Here is an 18304-nt window from a genome sequence, read left to right as displayed (position 1 = left end):
GCGGGTCCTATGTTTACCATGAACATCCAGTGTGTGTAACTACTAACCAGCTAGTGAACATTTTCGTTTCACTGTTAGACCATGTTTGTTACAAAAAAAATATCAGAATTATTTCAACTCTTTTTATTTTTAAAAAATTGTTTTTCCATTGCAGGTGCATTCGCCACACGTTTGAAAGATCCGCGTCGATATATAGTCGTCTAGTTCATAAAAATTGTGAACCGACATTATAATCAACAATGTGACGCCGTGATCAAACACTAGCGCAATCAGCCGGGGCGAAGGATAGCACCCCGCCGTCGAGATCGTAGAGTACGTGCAGGTCCATCTGCATCACGTTGCCTATGACGGACACGCCCCTCGTCGGCAGCACCAGCAAGCACGCCACACGGCCTTGCTCGTCCACGGCGTCGAAGTAGCTTCGCCGCGGGACGGTGTACTCCGCGCCGCCCGCAAAACGGAGCACCAGACCTGGCACGGGCACGGCGTCGACGTCGAGGTCGCCGCCTGACTCGAAGCACAGGTCGAAGTCGAACGGGGCGCCGCTCACTCTCGTCAGCCGGCCAGCCGTCTGCGAGAGGAACGCCTGCCTCAGCATCGCGTACCCCGCCTCGGCAAAGTACGTGAAGGTCGTGCCGGAGTCGACGATCACGCCACCCGCGCCGGCGTGCGTGAAGCCGAACGTGCTGGGCGCGACCGGGAGGCCTGTCGCGCCGACCGTGACGCCGGTGATGTTCACGTAGTAGTACGGGGCGCGTCGCACCGGCACCGCGGGGTTCCGGACGAACGGCGTGGACTGGACGTTGTCGCCTGTCACGCTGGCCAGGGAGCCGAACAGTATCGGGCTGGCGCCGGCCTCCGAATCCGAGCGGAGGCAGTAGGAGAACCGGCCGATGCCGAGCTGCGACACGAGGGACAGCGGGCTGCGCCCGAGCCCCACGATGCCCGACGCGTTGTCCATGTGCCCGCCGTTCGCCGTGCTGCACCCGAACGTGACGTCGCGGAACGTGGCGTCGCCGACGGTGAGCGTCTCCGTGGCGAGGCGGCCGGTGGTGAAGCCGACGACGTAGCGGTAGTCGTAGGCACAGCCGCTGGCGTTGCAGGCGCGGAAGGGGCTCGGCATGGACTGGCAGAGCGGGCTCGCGCACGGGAGCTTGGAGAAGGTGGAGGAGCCCGCCGGGTCGTACAGCGGCGTCGGCTGCGGGAAGCACTGGGTGCACGGCGCGCACTGCGTCCAGACCAGGTCGCTGCCGGTGTCGAGGATGGCAGGGAAGGTGAGCGCCGGCGTGCCGATGGACAAGCTCATGTGGTACGCTCCGGCACCGTTCTCGACCAGCGCCTGGAGGGCAAGGGTGGTCGTGGCGTTCGTCGTTGGAGCGCGCGCGAGGAAAGCCAGGCGGTGCGTGTCGCCGTGTACCGCGGCGGAGTAGTTGCTGAATTGTTGGCGCATGCGAGTGAGGGAGGCGCGGAAGCCATGATTGTGGTTTGCGGAAGTTATCGGCGGGAACGGGACGATGAGCACTGCAAACACGAGGACGGCGAGAGCTGTGGGGGACGCCATGTCTGGCCCCTTGTTGTCCACCGTATGTTCTCCTTTTTGTCTGTTTGGACAGTTTGATACGTTTCGATGGAACTAAGTTGACATTCTGGACACCAATCCCAGCTTCGCAAGTTGCATTGCTGGTGACTGCGACATACGAATATATTTGTATTTTAACTTGCCCGATAAATATTCCTAGGTTCTCATTTCGTACAAGACAACTATACCAATATATTGAGATAGAAATGCAAGAAGGGTTCCCAAAAGAAAATGCAAGAACGAAAAGGCTACTCCTTGCATTTTCAACATATATTTTGACAAAGTTTGAATGTTCAATCATGAAAGGTGCTGATACTTCTATGCAACTATTTTAGCATTCTGCCATGCTCCATCCCAAATTTCACATTCTATGGAACAGTTTGCATACATTAAGTTTCATCCAGATTTTCGTAGAGTGCTGGGCATATTTCACTGATCTACCACAAATGTCTTAGCTAGTGTCGCAATGGCTTGGATGGTGCGTTTGGATGACAGCCAGAACATACCATACCAAAATTTTGGCTTGCCCACAGACTTTGGGTCTCGTTTGGATTGGTGCCAAAAAATCGGCGCGCCAACGGCAGCCGCCAATCGCTTGTGTAATTTTGGCCAACGAGTTGGCGAGCTGAGGACGCGGAGAAGCTCCGCCAAAAAATTGGCGCACCTTTTGCCCTCTCTGTCTTGGTGGGTCCCAGGTAGTTTTATCTTTTTTATTACTGTGGTGCATGCAACTAGGCTGCAAATTCTTTGTCCGATAGTTACTTAGTGGGCCCTCGCACGATTAGCATGCATGTGCATTTGTGGGCAGCTTTTTCGATGGCTACAATCCAAACAAGAATTGCTTATCAAAATTTTGGTCATGCCCTGACATTGGTTATACCAAAATTTTGGTGTGGCAACCTGGGGCTTAAACCAAACATACCCGTACCAAATATATGCGGAACTGGGTTCCAGAACCTGGGTAGAAAACTGATTTGTCTTCACAAGAATTAGAAATGTTCTCCATACACGGGGCATATTGGGCTGACCAATGTAAGCATTAAAGGGCTATTTGACCCACAACCATCAGATAGGAGCTCCCCGTACCTAGCATGAAGGACGTCGCCAACTGGATCTAAACGAGGCGAAAGCGCCCACTAAAAAGCGGACATTGCATCAACATGGGTAACAAAAGGGCTTGGCCTTCTCCCGTCGTCAATGTCCGCTTAGCCTTGTTTCGTCTCTTACACGAGGAAATCTTTCAGAATACCTTTGTGTGGCCCTTGACCAACCGAATTTGCATCACCTCATCCTTTTCCCATCACCGACACTAGCAACAAAGTGCATGACATGAGCTCATCCTCTTTCTCCTTCCCGGAAGTGGTCGGAGTAGCGCACATGGACCCGAGCTAGCTCCACACTAGGCGCCTTGACGTTCCCCTCCTGGTTCTCCATCCCGAACATCCCAGGAGCAATGATACGTCTCCGTCGTATCTACTTTTCCAAACACTGTTGCCCTTGTTTTGGACTCTAATTTGCATGATTTAAATGGAACTAACCCGGACTGACGTTGTTTTCAGCAGAATTGCCATGGTGTTATTTATGTGCAGAAACAAAAGTTCTCGGAATGACCTGAAACTCCACGGAGATTATTTTTGGAAATAATAAAAAATACTGGCAAAGAATCAAGGCCAAGGGGCCCACACCCTAGCCACGAGGGTGGGGGCGCGCCCCCTGCCTTGTGGGCCCCCTGGAGCTCCATCAACCTCAACTCCAACTCCATATATTCGTGTTCGGGGAGAAAAAAATCAGAGAAAAAGATTCATCGCGTTTTACGATATGGAGCCGCCCCAAGCCCTAAACTCTCTCGCGAGGGCTGATCTGTAGTCCGTTCGGGGCTCCGGAGAGGGGAATCCGTCGCCATCGTCATCATCAACCATCCTCCATCACCAATTTCATGATGCACATTGCCGTGCTGGGTAATTTCATCGTAGGCTTGCTGGACGGTGATGGGTTGGATGCGATTTATCATGTAATCGAGTTAGTTTTGTTAGGGTTTGATCCCTAGTATCCACTATGTTCTGAGATTGATGTTGTTATGACTTTGCTATGCTTAATGCTTGTCACTAGGGCCCGAGTGCCATGATTTCAGATCTGAACCTATTATGTTTTCATGAATATATGCAAGTTCTTGATCCTATCATGCAAGTCTATAGTCACCTACTATGTGTTATGATCCGGCAACCCCGAAGTGACAATAATCGGGACCACTCCCGGTGATGACCGTAGTTTGAGGAGTTCATGTATTCACTATGTGTTAATGCTTTGGTTCGGTACTCTATTAAAAGGAGGCCTTAATATCCCTTAGTTTCCGTTAGGACCCCGCTGCCACGGGAGGGTAGGACAAAAGATGCCATGCAAGTTCTTTTCCATAAGCATGTATGACAATATTCGGAATACATGCCTACATTACATTGATGAATTGGAGCTAGTTCTGTGTCACCCTATGTTATGACTGTTACATGATGAACCACATCCGACATAATTCTCCATCACTGATCCATTGCCTACGAGCTTTTCATATATTGTTCTTTGCTTATTTACTTTTCCGTTGCTATTGTTATCATCACTACAAAATACCAAAAACATTACTTTTGCTACCGTTACTTTTGCTATGGTTACCACTACTATCATATTACTTTGCTACTAAACACTTTGCTGCAGATATTAAGTTTCCAGGTGTGGTTGAATTGACAACTCAGCTGCTAATACTTGAGAATATTCTTTGGCTCCCCTTGTGTCGAATCAATAAATTTGGGTTGAATACTCTACCCTCGAAAACTGTTGCGATCCCCTATACTTGTGGGTTATCAAGACTATTTTCTGGCGCTGTTGCCGGGGAGTATAGCTCTATTCTTTGAGTGACTTGGGATTTATATCTGCTGGTCACTATTAAGAACTTGGAAGACGCAAAAACAAAAATTTATCCCTCAACTACGAGGGGAGGTAAGGAACTGCCATCTAGTTGTGCACTTAATTCACCTTATGTTTTGAGTAAGCTTGCGACACCTAAACCTGCTTCTGCTATTAATTCTGATGTGTCGCATATTATTGATGATGCCACTTCTGCTATGCATGATACTTATGATGAAACTACTTCTATGCTTGATACTACTGTGCCACTTGGTGAATTTCTTGATGAACAACTTGCTAGGCCTATAGAGAATGAAATTATTGAAACTGATAATATTGATGAAAGTGATGATGAAGGCTCTCCCAATAAATATGAATTACCTATTGTGCCTGAGGGCTATGTTATGGATGAAGAAACTAAAAGAGACTTTCTTGCATGCAATGATAGAAGTGATCTTAAGAAATTATTAGCTAAGCTTAAACAAAAAACTCTGAATGCTAGAATGAAATATGATCCTGCTTATGCTACTTCACCTATCTTTGTTACTGATAAGGATTATGAATTCTCTATTGAATCTCATATAATTACTTTGGTTGAATCTGATCCGTTTTATGGCTATGAATCTGAAATTATTGTGGCACATCTTACTAAATTAAATGATATAGCCACCCTGTTCACTAATGATGAGAGAACTCGCTACTTTTATATCCTTAAAATATATCTATTCTCGTTAAAGGGTGATGCTAAGATATGGTTTAATTCTCTTGATCCTGGTTGTGTGCGTAGTCCCCAGGATATGATTTATTACTTCTCTGCTAAATATTTCCCTGCTCATAAGAAACAAGCTCCCTTAAGGGGTATATATAATTTTGTGCAAATTGAAGAAGAGAGTCTCCCACAAGCTTGGGAGGCTTCTCCAATTACTTAATGCTTTGCCTGATCATCCTCTTAAGAAAAATTAAATACTTAATATCTTTTATAATGGACTAACCAATGCTTCCAGAGACCACCTGGACAGTTGTGCTGGTTCTGTTTTCAGGGAAAGAACAACAGATGAAGCTAAAATTCTATTGAATAATATGTTGAAAATGAAAATAATTGGACACTTCCCAAGCCAACTCCTGAGCCAACTCCTGAGCTTATTCCTAAACCAACTCCGAAGAAAAGGGGTGTACTATTTCTCAGTCCTGAAGATATGCAAGAGGCAAAGAAATCCATGAAAGAAAAGGGTATTAAAGCTGAAGATGTTAAGAATTTACCTCCTATTGAAGAAATGCATGGTCTTAATTTACCGACTGTTGAAGAAATATATGGTCTTAATCTATCACCTATTGAAGAAACACATGGTCTTGATAACCCGACACAGGTAGTAAAGGTAAATTCTCTCTATAGATATGATAAAGCTGAAATCCCTCCTACTAAGTTTGCTAGCCAATGTTTGGATGAGTTTGATAACTTTATGGTTAAGCAAGAAGACTTCAATGCTTATTTTGGTAGACAATTGAAACAAAATGCTTATATGATTGAACACTTGGGTGATTATATGTCTAGAGTTAAAGGTGAACTTAAACTCATTAGTAAATATGCTTCTATGGTTACCACTCAAGTAGAACAAGTACTTAAAGCTCAAGATGATTTGCTCAATGAATTGAATAGTAAGAATAACGACTATGCTGTTAGAGTGGCTACTAGAACTGGTAAGATGGCCCAGGAACCTTTGTATCCTGAAGGACACCCTAAGAGAATTGGGAAAGATTCTCAGAGAAATAATATAGATGCACCTAGTCCTTCTAAAAGGAAGAAAAAGAAAAAAGATAGGACTTTGCATGCTTCTAGTGAACCTATTGCTGAACCACCTGAGAATCCCAATGATATTTCTATTTCTGATGCTGAAACACAATCTGGTAATGAATATGAACCTAATGAAAATATTAATGATGATGTTCATGTTGATGCTCGACCTAGTAATGACAATGATGTAGAGATTGAACCTGCTATTGATCTTGATAACCCACAATCAAAGAATCAACATTATGATAAGAGAGACTTTGTTGCTAGAAAACACGCTAAGGAAAGATGGTCTTGGGTTCAGAAACCCATACCCTTTCCTCCTAAGCCATCCAAGAAAAAGGATGATGAGGATTTTGAGTGCTTTGCTGAAATGATTAGACCTATCTTTTTGCGTATGCGTTTGACTGATATGCTTAAAATGAATCCTTATACTAAGTACATGAAAGATATTGTTACTAATAAAAGAAAGATACCGGAAGCTAAAATTTCCCCCATGCTTGCTAATTATACTTTTAAAGGTGGAATACCTAAGAAACTAGGAGATCTCGGAGTACCAACTATACCATGCTCCATTAAAAGAAACTATGTTAAAACTGCTTTATGTGATCTTGGAGCCGGTGTTAGTGTTATGCCTCTCTCTTTATATCATAGACTTTATTTGAATAAGTTGACACCTACTGAAATATCTTTGCAAATGGCTGATAAATCAACTTCTATACCTGTCGGTATTTGTGAGGATGTGCCTGTTGTGGTTGCAAATGTTACTATTTTAACGTACTTTTTTATTCTTGATATTACCGAGGACGATAGTATGTCTATTATTCTTGGAAGACCTTTTTTGAATATGCAGGGGCTGTTATTGATTGCACCAAAGGCAATGTCACTTTTCATGTTAATGGTAATGAGCATACGGTACACTTTCTGAGGAAACAACCTCAAGTCCACAGTATAAACTCTATTGGAAAATTTTCAAAAATCACTATTGGAGGTTTTGAATTATCTCTTCCTACTGTCAAGAAGAAATATGATATTCTTATTGTTGGGGATGTGCATATCCCCGTTGAGGTAACCTAGTGTTATTCGAAAACTCTCCGGTTCCATGTTATTCGGAATGAGTTTGTTAACAAGACCTGATCAACCTTGTTAGTGGATTCTTTTTGATGAGCATGAGATGGATGAATTTAGAAAACACAACTCTCTGTACCCTCTTTTTACTTTCTGTTATTTAGTTTAAATACAGCAAAAATAGTAATTTCTGTCTATTTTCTGAATTATTCGTGCAATATAAAAATACCCCGAAAATAAAAGTTCTCTAAATGCCCTGCCAATTTAATATGATTTTTTCTGAAATATTTGAGAATATTTGGCACTGAGAACACAGCAGGGGGAGCTGGCACCTGCCCATGAGGGTCCAAGGCGCGCCCCCTGCCTCGTGGGCCCATGGTGGCTCCCCTCCACTTATTCCTGCATCCATACACTTCTTCTTCCTCCCAAAAAAATCACCAGCCAGCTCAAGCACGAGTTCTAGCTCATTTTGCTGCGATTTTCGATCTCCTTGCTCAAAGCATCTCTCACAAAACTGCTTTGGGGGTTTGTTCCTTGGTATGTACCTCCTCTAATGGTCCAATTAGTTTTTGTTCTAGTGCTTTATTCATTGCATATTTTTGCTGCTTAGGTGACCCTGTTCTTGAGCTTGCATGTCAAATTTATGTGGTCAAAAGTAGTTTTGATGCATGATATTTCCTCTAGGCACTTGTAGGAGTAGTTGCTATCAATATTGTTGAGTTTGGTTCACTTTTATTTTGAAGTTACTAAAATTTCAGAAATTTTTAGAAAAAGATGAAGAGATTTTTTAGGGGCTCATCGAGCCGAAGCTCGAAGGATAAGCAAAGTGAGGAGGATAAGAGGCCCAAGTATAATCTCCCTCGCACCACGGAGGTCCGGTCGTGTGAATGGCCTTGTGATAATTTCTTGAGAGCAGCCGGGATTTATGATGATTTCTATGAGTTGGCTGACAATGTAGGCCTCACCGCCTTCCTCCAAGACCAACGCGAACAGTATCTCTTACTCACCAATATCTTTGTGCGAAACTTTCATTTCCATGCTAGGAGCTCACCACCTACGATGGAATTTTATTTATATGATGAGCATAAGGAGATGTCACTTCGTGACTTTTGTCGGGTTTGTCTGATCCCTTTTGAGGGCAGTGTAGAGGAACCACATCGTGACGATGTGGATGGGTTCATTGATACCATTACTGTAGGGGAAAGAAGGTTTCCGACGCACGAATTACTAGCATACACTTCCTTGTTCTGCGTTACTTTGCTATATTTGCTAGTAGATGCTTGATTGGGCGCGAAAAATGTGGAAACCTGAGTGCCCCTGATATTATTATTTTGTGCCATGCCTTATTCCGTGATGATACATTCAGCATGGGCGCTATTACTGCAAAGCGGTTAAATCTTAACCATACCAAGGGCCCCGTCCTTGGAGGCATCTTCGCCTCGCGCCTTGCTGCACATTTTAACATACCTATTAGGCATTATGAGAAAGAAGAAAAGTTGTTGCCTCCTGTTTACTTAGATTATAAGAGTTTGGTAGCACATGATTTTATTATTAAGAATAGGGAAAAGGAGCTTAAGTACAAATTAATATTTGGTAAAAATCATCCTAAGACTATTACCTTGCCTGCTCCTTCCTTGTTTGATTTATCTGCAGGCAAGTACCTTGTTTTGTTGGAGGCCATTCACGCCTACTGGAACCCTACATCAGTTACAGAGCCAGAGCCGGAATCCCAATATTATCCCCCATGATAGTCTGATTATCAGTGGGATCCAGAGGTGATTGCCAATCAGTGGCAATCCGAGGCTTCTTCTCAGTACGACCCCAACTATTACTATGGATATCCGCCAGGCCACCCGTGGCCATAGACCAACTTAGGCCAAAATCCTAAGCTTGGGGGAGTACGTATTTCTCACCGACATTACATTCATGTTCACACACTCATTGCTAGATGTCGGTGCTCATACTTTTTCATTGTAATATCCATGCTAGTTTATTTTCTCTTTTTATGCTTTCTTCTTGTGTGTTTAACACACCTTAAGAAAAACCAAAAAATTAGTTGTAGCTTTTAGCTAGTTTTAATTTCCATGCTTGTAGTAGTAATTAAAAAGAAAACCCAAAAAGATTTCCTGTTCTTCTTTTGCTTGTTGGGAGCTTTCCCGTGTAAATAGTTTTATTTCTCTTCTTTTCTTTGGGGGTCAATAGGAGAAGACCATAATTAAATTGTTAAAGTGGCTCTTATAGGCATTATTGTTGATCTGACAAAAGAGTCCATATTGCCTTGTCTTCTCCTGTTTATTGAATGCTCGCAGATTCCAGCTTAGTCCAATGCACATGCACTGTTATTATTATTCACATCATTCGATCGTGCAAGTGAAAGGCAATTATGACGATATATGATGGACAAATTGAGATGGGAGAAGCTGGTATGAACTCGACCTCTCTTGTTTTTGTAAATATGATTAGTTCAATGATGACCCACAAGTATAGGGCATCTATCGTAGTACTTTCGATAAGTAAGAGTGTCGAACCCAACGAGGAGCAGAAGGAAATGATAAGCGGTTTTCAGCAAGGTATTCTCTGCAAGCACTGAAATTATAGGTAACATATAGTTTTGTGATAAGATAATTTGTAACGAGCAACAAGTAACAAAAGTAAATAAAGTGCAGCAAGGTGGCCCAATCCTTTTTGTAGCAAAGGACAAGCCTGGAAAAATTCTTATATAGAGAAAAGCGCTCCCGAGGACACATGGGAATTATCGTCAAGCTAGGTTTCATCACGATCATATGATTCACGTTCGGTACTTTGATAATTGGGTATGTGGGTGGACCGGTGCTTGGGTGCTGTCCTTACTTGGACAAGCATCCCACTTATGATTAACCTCTATTGCAAGCATCCGCAACTACAAAAAAAGTATTAAGTTAAACCTAACCATAGCATGAAATATATGGATCCAAATCAGCCCCTTACGAAGCAACGCATAAACTAGGGTTTAAGCTTCTGTCACTCTAGCAACCCATCATCTACTTATTACTTCCCAATGCCCTTCCTCTAGGCCCAAATAATGGTGAAGTGTCATGTAGTCGACGTTCACATAACACCACTAGAGGAGAGACAACATACATCTCATCAAAATATCGAATGAATACCAAATTCACACGACTACTAACAGCAAGACTTCTCCCATGTCCTTTAGGAACAAACGTAACTACTCACAAAGCATATTCATGTTCATCATCAGAGGAGTATTAATATGCATATAGGATCTGAACATATGATCTTCCACCAAATAAACCAACTAGCATCAACTACAAGGAGTAATTAACACTACTAGCAACCCACAGGTACCAATCCCAGACTTGGAGACAAGAATTGGATACAAGAGATGAACTAGGGTTTGAGAGGAGATGGTGTTGGTGAAGATGTTGATGGAGATTGACCCCCTCCCGATGAGAGGATCGTTGGTGATGACGATGGCGATGATTTCCCCCTCCCGGACGGAAGTTTCCCCGGCAAAACAGCTCCGCCAAAGCCCTAGATTGGTTCCGTCTCATGGCGGCGGAGTCTCGTCCCGAAAGCCTGCTTATTATTTTTTCCTCAACGAAAGACTTCATATAGCAGAAGATGGGCATCGGAGGGCCACCAGGGGGCCCACGAGGCAGGGGGCGCGCCCAGGGGGGTAGGGCGCGCCCCCACCCTCGTGGCCAGGGTGTGGCCCCCTGTGGAACTTCTTGCGCTCAATATTTTTTATATATTCTAAAAATACTTCTGTGAAGTTTCAGGACTTTTGGAGCTGTGCAGAATAGGTCTCTAATATTTGCTCCTTTTCCAGCCCAGAATCCTAGCTGCCGGCATTCTCCCTCTTTATGTAAACCTTGTAAAATAAGAGAGAATAGGCAAAGTATTGTGACATAATGTGTAATAACAGCCCATAATGCAATAAATATCGATATAAAAGCATGATGCAAAGTGGACGTATCAACTTCCCCAAGCTTAGACCTTGCTTGTCCTCAAGCGAAAGCCGAAATCGAAAAATATGTCCACATGTTTAGAGATAGAGGTGTCGATAAAAATAAAATACGGACATGAGGGCATCATGATCATTCTTAGAACAGCAACTTATATAATTCTTGTCATATGATCTCTTATGCTAGAGTAACAATTAAATCACGTTTTCAAGTATGAATCATAAACTTCATTGAAAACTAAAAAACTATAATCTCAGTCATTGGAGCAATTGCAATTTATCATAACATAGGAAAGAGTCAATATAAGAGCTTTCCAGCAAGTCCACATACTCAACTATCATATAGTCTTTCACAATTGCTAACACTCACGCAATACTTATGGGTATGGAATTTTAATCAGACACAGAGAAAGATAGGGGCTTATAGTTTTGCCTCCCAACCTTTTACCTTAAGGGTAATGTCAACAATAATAGTTCATGAAAACTCACATCCAATTAGCCATATATACCAGGATCTTTCCAACATGATGTGCTTGCCAAACGATAAAATTTGAAAAGGAAGGGTGAAGATCACCATGACTCTTATGCGAGGTAGGAGATAAAAGTAAAAGATAGGTCCTTCGCAGAGGGAAGCAGAGGTTGTCATGCGCTTTTATGGTTGGATGCACAAAATCTTAATACGAAAGAACGTCACTTTATATTGCCACTTGTGATATGGACCTTTATTATGCACTCCGTCGCTTTTATTTCTTCCATATCACATGATCGTATAAAGCTTATTTTCTCCCACACTAATAAGTCATACATATTTAGAGAGCAATTTTTATTGCTTGCACCGATGACAACTTACTTGGAGGATCTTACTCAATCCATAGGTAGGTATAGTGGACTCTTATGGCAAAACTGGTTTAAGGGTGTTTAGAAGCACAAGTAGCATCTCTACTTGGTGCAAGGAATTTGGCTAGCATGAGGGGGAAAGGGAAGCTCAATCATATTGGATGATCCATGACAATATAATTTATCTCAGATGTAAGAAAACATAACCCATTACGTTGTATTCCTTGTCCAATGTCAACTCTTTAGCATGTCATATTTTAATGAGTGCTCACAATCATAAAAGATGTCCAAGATAGTATATTTATATGTGAAGACCTCTCTTTCTTTATTACTTCCTATTAATTGCAACGATGAACAAAACTATGTTTGTCAACTCTGAACAACTTTTAATCATCATACTCTTTATATGTGATCTCATTACTCTCCATAAGATCCATATGATCTCTTTTATTTCTTTTTATTCTTTCTCTTTCTTTTATTCACTCAAGATCATGGCAAAATAATCAAGCCCTTGACTCAACACTAATCTTTATTATATATAGCTCACGGACTCGATTACATAGAAGGATCATAAAGCAAAACTCACAACTAGATCATACTAAAACTTTATACTACTAGATCAAGATATTATCAAAAGGATCAAACTAAGAAAAACGGTAAAGATAAAAATGATGGTGATACGATACCGGGGCACTCCCCCAAGCTTGGCAGTTGCCAAGGGGAGTGCCCGTAACCATGTGATTATATCTCTCTTTTCAGGGATGGTGATGTGATATTATTGGCGATGATGCCCCTCGGGATACAATTCTCCTCCTCGAGCTTATTGACTTGCTGCTTGAAGTCCATTATTTCCTTTCGATGTTTTCCTGTAACAGCCAAAGCTCCCTGCACCCAAGGGTGCTGCATAGCTGCGGGAGAACCAGTGACACTCCTTTTCATATTCTCATAAGAAAGAAATCTAACATTGGAAGGGATAACCGAGTTTGGAATAGCCGAGCTCTGCAGTTCCCCCATTGTGAATCCAGCTCGGAAGCGGGAAGTGACTTCTTGATCCTCCTCCATGGCATCTATCCTCTTCAAATCAGCCTCCATCTCTTCCTCCGTTGCTGGCCCAAAGTGGTTAACATTGTTGTTTGTCATTGATCTCGGTGCCGGATGAGACACCTGGCTCTCCCCAACTGACTCTTGCGAAGACATCTTGCTCTAATCTGCAGCAGCAACAACTCGAAACAAAGACGAGAGATATTTGCGTGATATGGGAGTCAAAACCTCTGGGAGATTATATAATGAATTTCTACCGACCAAAATACGTAATGTGTAAGAAAATGGAGCCGGAGAGCACACGAGGTGCCCACGAGGTAGGGGGGCGCACCCAGGGGGTAGGGCGCGCCCTCCACCCTCGTGGAGCCCTCGTGTCCTTCCCGGACTGCTTCTTATTTTTCTATTTTTCTAAATATTCCAAAACGGAAGAAAATTGCCATTAGAACTGTTTTGGAGTCGGTTTACTTACCGTACCACATACCTATTCCTTTTCGGAGTCTGAAACGTTCCGGAAAGTGTCCCTTATGTATTCCTCCGGGGTTACAGTTTCAATAACATTAGTTTCAACATTTATAGGATTACCTGAGATATAATGTTTAATTCTTTGACCGTTCACCACCTTCGGATTTGTGCCTTCGAAGTTGTTGATTTTTATGGCACCGGAGCGATAGACCTCCTTGATAACGTAAGGACCTTCCCATTTAGAGAGAAGTTTTCCTGCAAAAAATCTTAAATGAGAGTTGTATAGCAATACATAATCACCTACATTAAACTCACGTTTTTGTATTCTTTTGTCATGCCATCTTTTAACATTTTCTTTAAACAATTTGGCATTCTCATAGGCTTGGGTTCTCCATTCATCAAGTGAGCTAATGTCAAATAACCTTTTCTCACCGGCAAGTTTGAAATCATAATTGAGCTCTATAATAGCCCAATAAGCCTTATTTAATTTGCGGAAATCAATTACCATCCTATAACCTGTAATAATTCTTTGCGGAATCAATTCATCTTTATCATTAGGAACGACAGTAATACCTCCCTTTTTAGGGACACAATGGACATGACTTACCCACTGACTATCAGCAACGGGATAAATTATACCTGCCTCAAGGAGCTTTAGTATTTCTTTTCTTACCACTTCTTTCATCTTAGGATTCAGCCGTCGTTGGTGATCACGAACTGGTTTGGCATCTTTCTCCAAATTTATTTTGTGTTGACATAGTGTGGGACTAATGCCCTTAAGATCATCGAGAGTATATCCAATAGCAGCACGGTGCTTCCTCAAAGTTTTCAATAATCTCTCTTCTTCATGCTCTTAAAGGTTAGCACTAATAATAACAGGATATATCTTTTTCTCATCAAGATAAGCATATTTAAGAGTATCAGGTAACGGTTTGAACTCAAACACAGGATCACCCTTGGGTGGAGGAGGATCCCCTATGATTTCAATAGGCAAATTGTGTTTCAGGATGGGTTCCTGTTTAAAGAATACTTCATCTATTTCCCTTCTTTCATTCATAAACATATCATTTTCATGGTCTAGCAAATACTTTTCTAAAGGATCACTAGGAGGCACGGCAATAGAAGCAAGACCAATAATTTCATCTTTACTAGGCAATTCCTCTTCACGGTGTTGTCCACGAAATTTAGAGAAATTAAATTCATGAGACATATCACCTAAACTAATAGTAACAACATCTTTTTTGCAATCTATCTTAGCATTAACCGTGTTCAAGAAGGGTCTACCAAATATAATGGGACAAAAGCTATCTTGTGGGGAACCAAGAACAAGAAAATCAACAGGATATTTAACTTTCCCACACAAGACTTCAACATCTCTAACAATTCCAATTGGTGAAATAGTATCTCTATTGGCAAATTTAATTGTGACATCAATATCTTCTATCTCAGCAGGTGTAGTATCATGCATAATTCTTTGTATAAGTCATGAGGTATAGCACTAGCACTGGCACCCATATCACATAAGCCATGATAACAATGATCTCCTATTTTAACAGAGATAACAGGCATGCCTACCACAGGTCTATGTTTATCTTTAGCACAAGGTTTAGCAATTCTAGCAGTTTCATCACAGAAATAAATAACATGCCCATCAATATTATCAGCCAAGAGATCCTGTACAATAGCAATATTAGGTTCAACTTTCACTTGCTCAGGATGTGTATAAGTTCTAATATTTCTTTTACGAACCACAGTTGAAGCTTTAGCATGATCTTTATCCTAACAGGAAAAGGTGGTTTCTCAACATAAGCAGTAGGAACAATAGGATCATTATAAGTGACAGTCTTTTCTTCAACTTTAATAGGTGCAGCTACTTTTACTTCTATGAGAGGATGATATTTAAAGCACTTCTCCCTAGGGAGATCAACATGAGTAGCAAAAGATTCACAGAAAGAAGCTACTATTTCAGAGTCAAGTCCATATTTAGTGCTAAATTTACGAAAAACACCAGTATCCATAAAAGATTTAACACAATCAAACTTAGATATCATACCTGACTTCTTACCTTCATCGAGGTCCCAATATTCAGAGTTGTGTTTAATTCTTTCCAATAAATCCCATTTGAATTCAATAGTCTTCATCATAAAAGAGCCAACACAAGAAGTATCGAGCATGGTGCGGTTGTTATCAGAAAGCCGATCATATAAATTTTGGATAATCATTTCTCTAGAGAGCTCATGATTGGGGCATGAATATAACATTGATTTAAGCCTCCCCCAAGCTTGAGTGATGCTTTCTCCTTCGCGAGGCCAAAAATTATATATATAATTGTGATCACGATGAACAAGATGCATAGGATAAAACTTTTGATGAAATTCCAATTTCAATCGTTTGTAGTTCCATGATCCCATATCATCACATAGCCTATACCATGTCAATGCGTCTCCCTCCAAAGATAAAGGGAAGACCTTCTTCTTGATAACACCATCGGGCACACCTGCAAGCTTAAATAATCCACAAACTTCATCCACATATATTAGGTGCTCATCGGGATGTAATGTTCCATCTCCTGCAAAAGGCTTAGCTATCAGTTTTTCTATCATACCCGAAGGAATATCAAAGTAGACATTTTCATTTTCAGTAGGTTCAATCGGTTGAGGAGCAACTCTTTGCTCTTCTGGTCGGGGTGAAGATACCCCGAACAAGCCCCTCAGAGGATTACTTTCCATAGTAACAAGTGACAGTAAATTTCAGCACACTATATAAAATTTTCCTTACCAAAGGCGCTTCACTCCCCGGCAATAGCGCCAGAAAAGAGTCTTGATGACCCTCAAGTATAGGGGATCTATCGTAGTCCTTTCGATAAATAAGAGTGTCAAACCCAACGAGGAGCAGAAGGAAATGATAAGCAGTTTTCAGCAAGGTATTCTCTGCAAGCACTGAAATTATAGGTAACAGATAGTTTTGTGATAAGATAATTTGTAACGAGCAACAAGTAACACAAGTAAATAAAGTGCAGCAAGGTGGCCCAATCCTTTTTGTAGCAAAGGACAAGCCTGGAAAAATTCTTATATAGAGAAAAGCGCTCCCGAGGACACATGGAAATTATCGTCAAGCTAGGTTTCATCACGTTCATATGATTCGCGTCCGGTACTTTGATAATTTGGTATGTGGGTGGACCGGTGCTTGGGTACTGTCCTTACTTGGACAAGCATCCCACTTATGATTAACCTCTATTGCAAGCATCCGCAACTACAACAAAAGTATTAAGTTAAACCTAACCATAGCATGAAACATATGGATCCAAATCAGCCCCTTACGAAGCAACGCATAAACTGGGGTTTAAGCTTCTGTCACTCTAGCAACCCATCATCCACTTATTAATTCCCAATGCCTTCCTCTAGGCCCAAATAATGGTGAAGTGTCATGTAGTCGACGTTCACATAACACCACTAGAGGAGAGACAACATACATCTCATCAAAATATCGAACGAATACCAAATTCACATGACTACTAATAGCAATACTTCTCCCATGTCCTTAGGAACAAACGTAACTACTCACAAAGCATATTCATGTTCATAATCAGAGGGGTATTAATATGCATATAGGATCTGAACATATGATCTTCCACCAAATAAACCAACTAGCATCAACTACAAGGAGTAATTAACACTACTAGCAACCCACAGGTACCAATCCCGGACTTAGAGACAAGAATTGGATACAAGAGATGAACTATGGTTTGAAAGGAGATGGTGCTGGTGAAGATGTTGATGGAGATTGACCCCCTCCCGACGAGAGGATCGTTGGTGATGATGATGGCGATGATTTCCCCCTCCCGGAGGGAAGTTTCCCCGGCAGAACAGCTCCACCGGAGCCCTAGATTGGTTCCGCCAAGGTTCCGCCTCGTGGCGGCGGAGTCTCGTCCCAAAAGCTGGCTTATGATTTTTTCCTCATTGAAAGACTCCATATAGCAGAAGATGGGCATCGGAGGGCCACCAGGGGGCCCACGAGGTAGGGGGCGCGCCCCCCACCCTCGTGGGCAGGGTGTGGCCCCCCTGGTGAACTTCTTGCGCTCAGTGTTCTTTATATATTCTGAAAATGACTTCCGTGAAGTTTCAGGACTTTTGGAGCTGTGCATAATAGGTCTCTAATATTTGCTCCTTTTCCAGCCTAGAATCCCAGCTGTCGGCATTCTCCCTCTTTATGTAAACCTTGTAAAATAAGAGAGAATGGGCATAAGTATTGTGTCATAATGTGTAATAACATCCCATAATGCAATAAATATCGATATAAAAGCATGATGCAAAATGGACGTATCATTCATCGTTCCTGATTCAGCTTATTATGAATAAACATGTTTGCAATGACAATTAGAGATTATAGTTTCTTATGCCATGCTTAATTAGCTGGGAGCTTATAATGGTTTACCTTGCGTGCCAACATGCTATTAAAATGGTTGTGATGTGGTATGATAGGGTGGTACCCTCTTTTGAACGATTCGAGTGGCTTGACTTGGCACATGTTCATGCATGTAGTTGAAACAAAATCAACATAGCCTCTACGATATTTATGTTCATGGTGCATTACATCCTACTCATGCTTGCATTCGGTGTTGATTAATTTTAATGCATGTTCATGACTGTTGTCGCTCTCTGGCTGGTCGCTT

At 42.1% G+C, this 18304-nt stretch overlaps 1 pseudogene; it reads right to left on the bottom strand.

The window, feature by feature from the left end:
- Positions 1 to 253: 253 nt before the first annotated feature.
- LOC123185176 (aspartic proteinase nepenthesin-1-like) lies at positions 254 to 1561 on the bottom strand (annotated as a pseudogene).
- Between the last annotated feature and the right edge of the window lie 16743 nt (positions 1562 to 18304).

The sequence above is a fragment of the Triticum aestivum genome, chromosome 2A (assembly GCF_018294505.1).
Source record: "Triticum aestivum cultivar Chinese Spring chromosome 2A, IWGSC CS RefSeq v2.1, whole genome shotgun sequence".
In the NCBI taxonomy this organism is placed as follows: domain Eukaryota; kingdom Viridiplantae; phylum Streptophyta; class Magnoliopsida; order Poales; family Poaceae; genus Triticum; species Triticum aestivum.
Note: the sequence above shows the minus strand (reverse complement) of the source record. Positions and strands in the feature narration are given on the sequence as shown.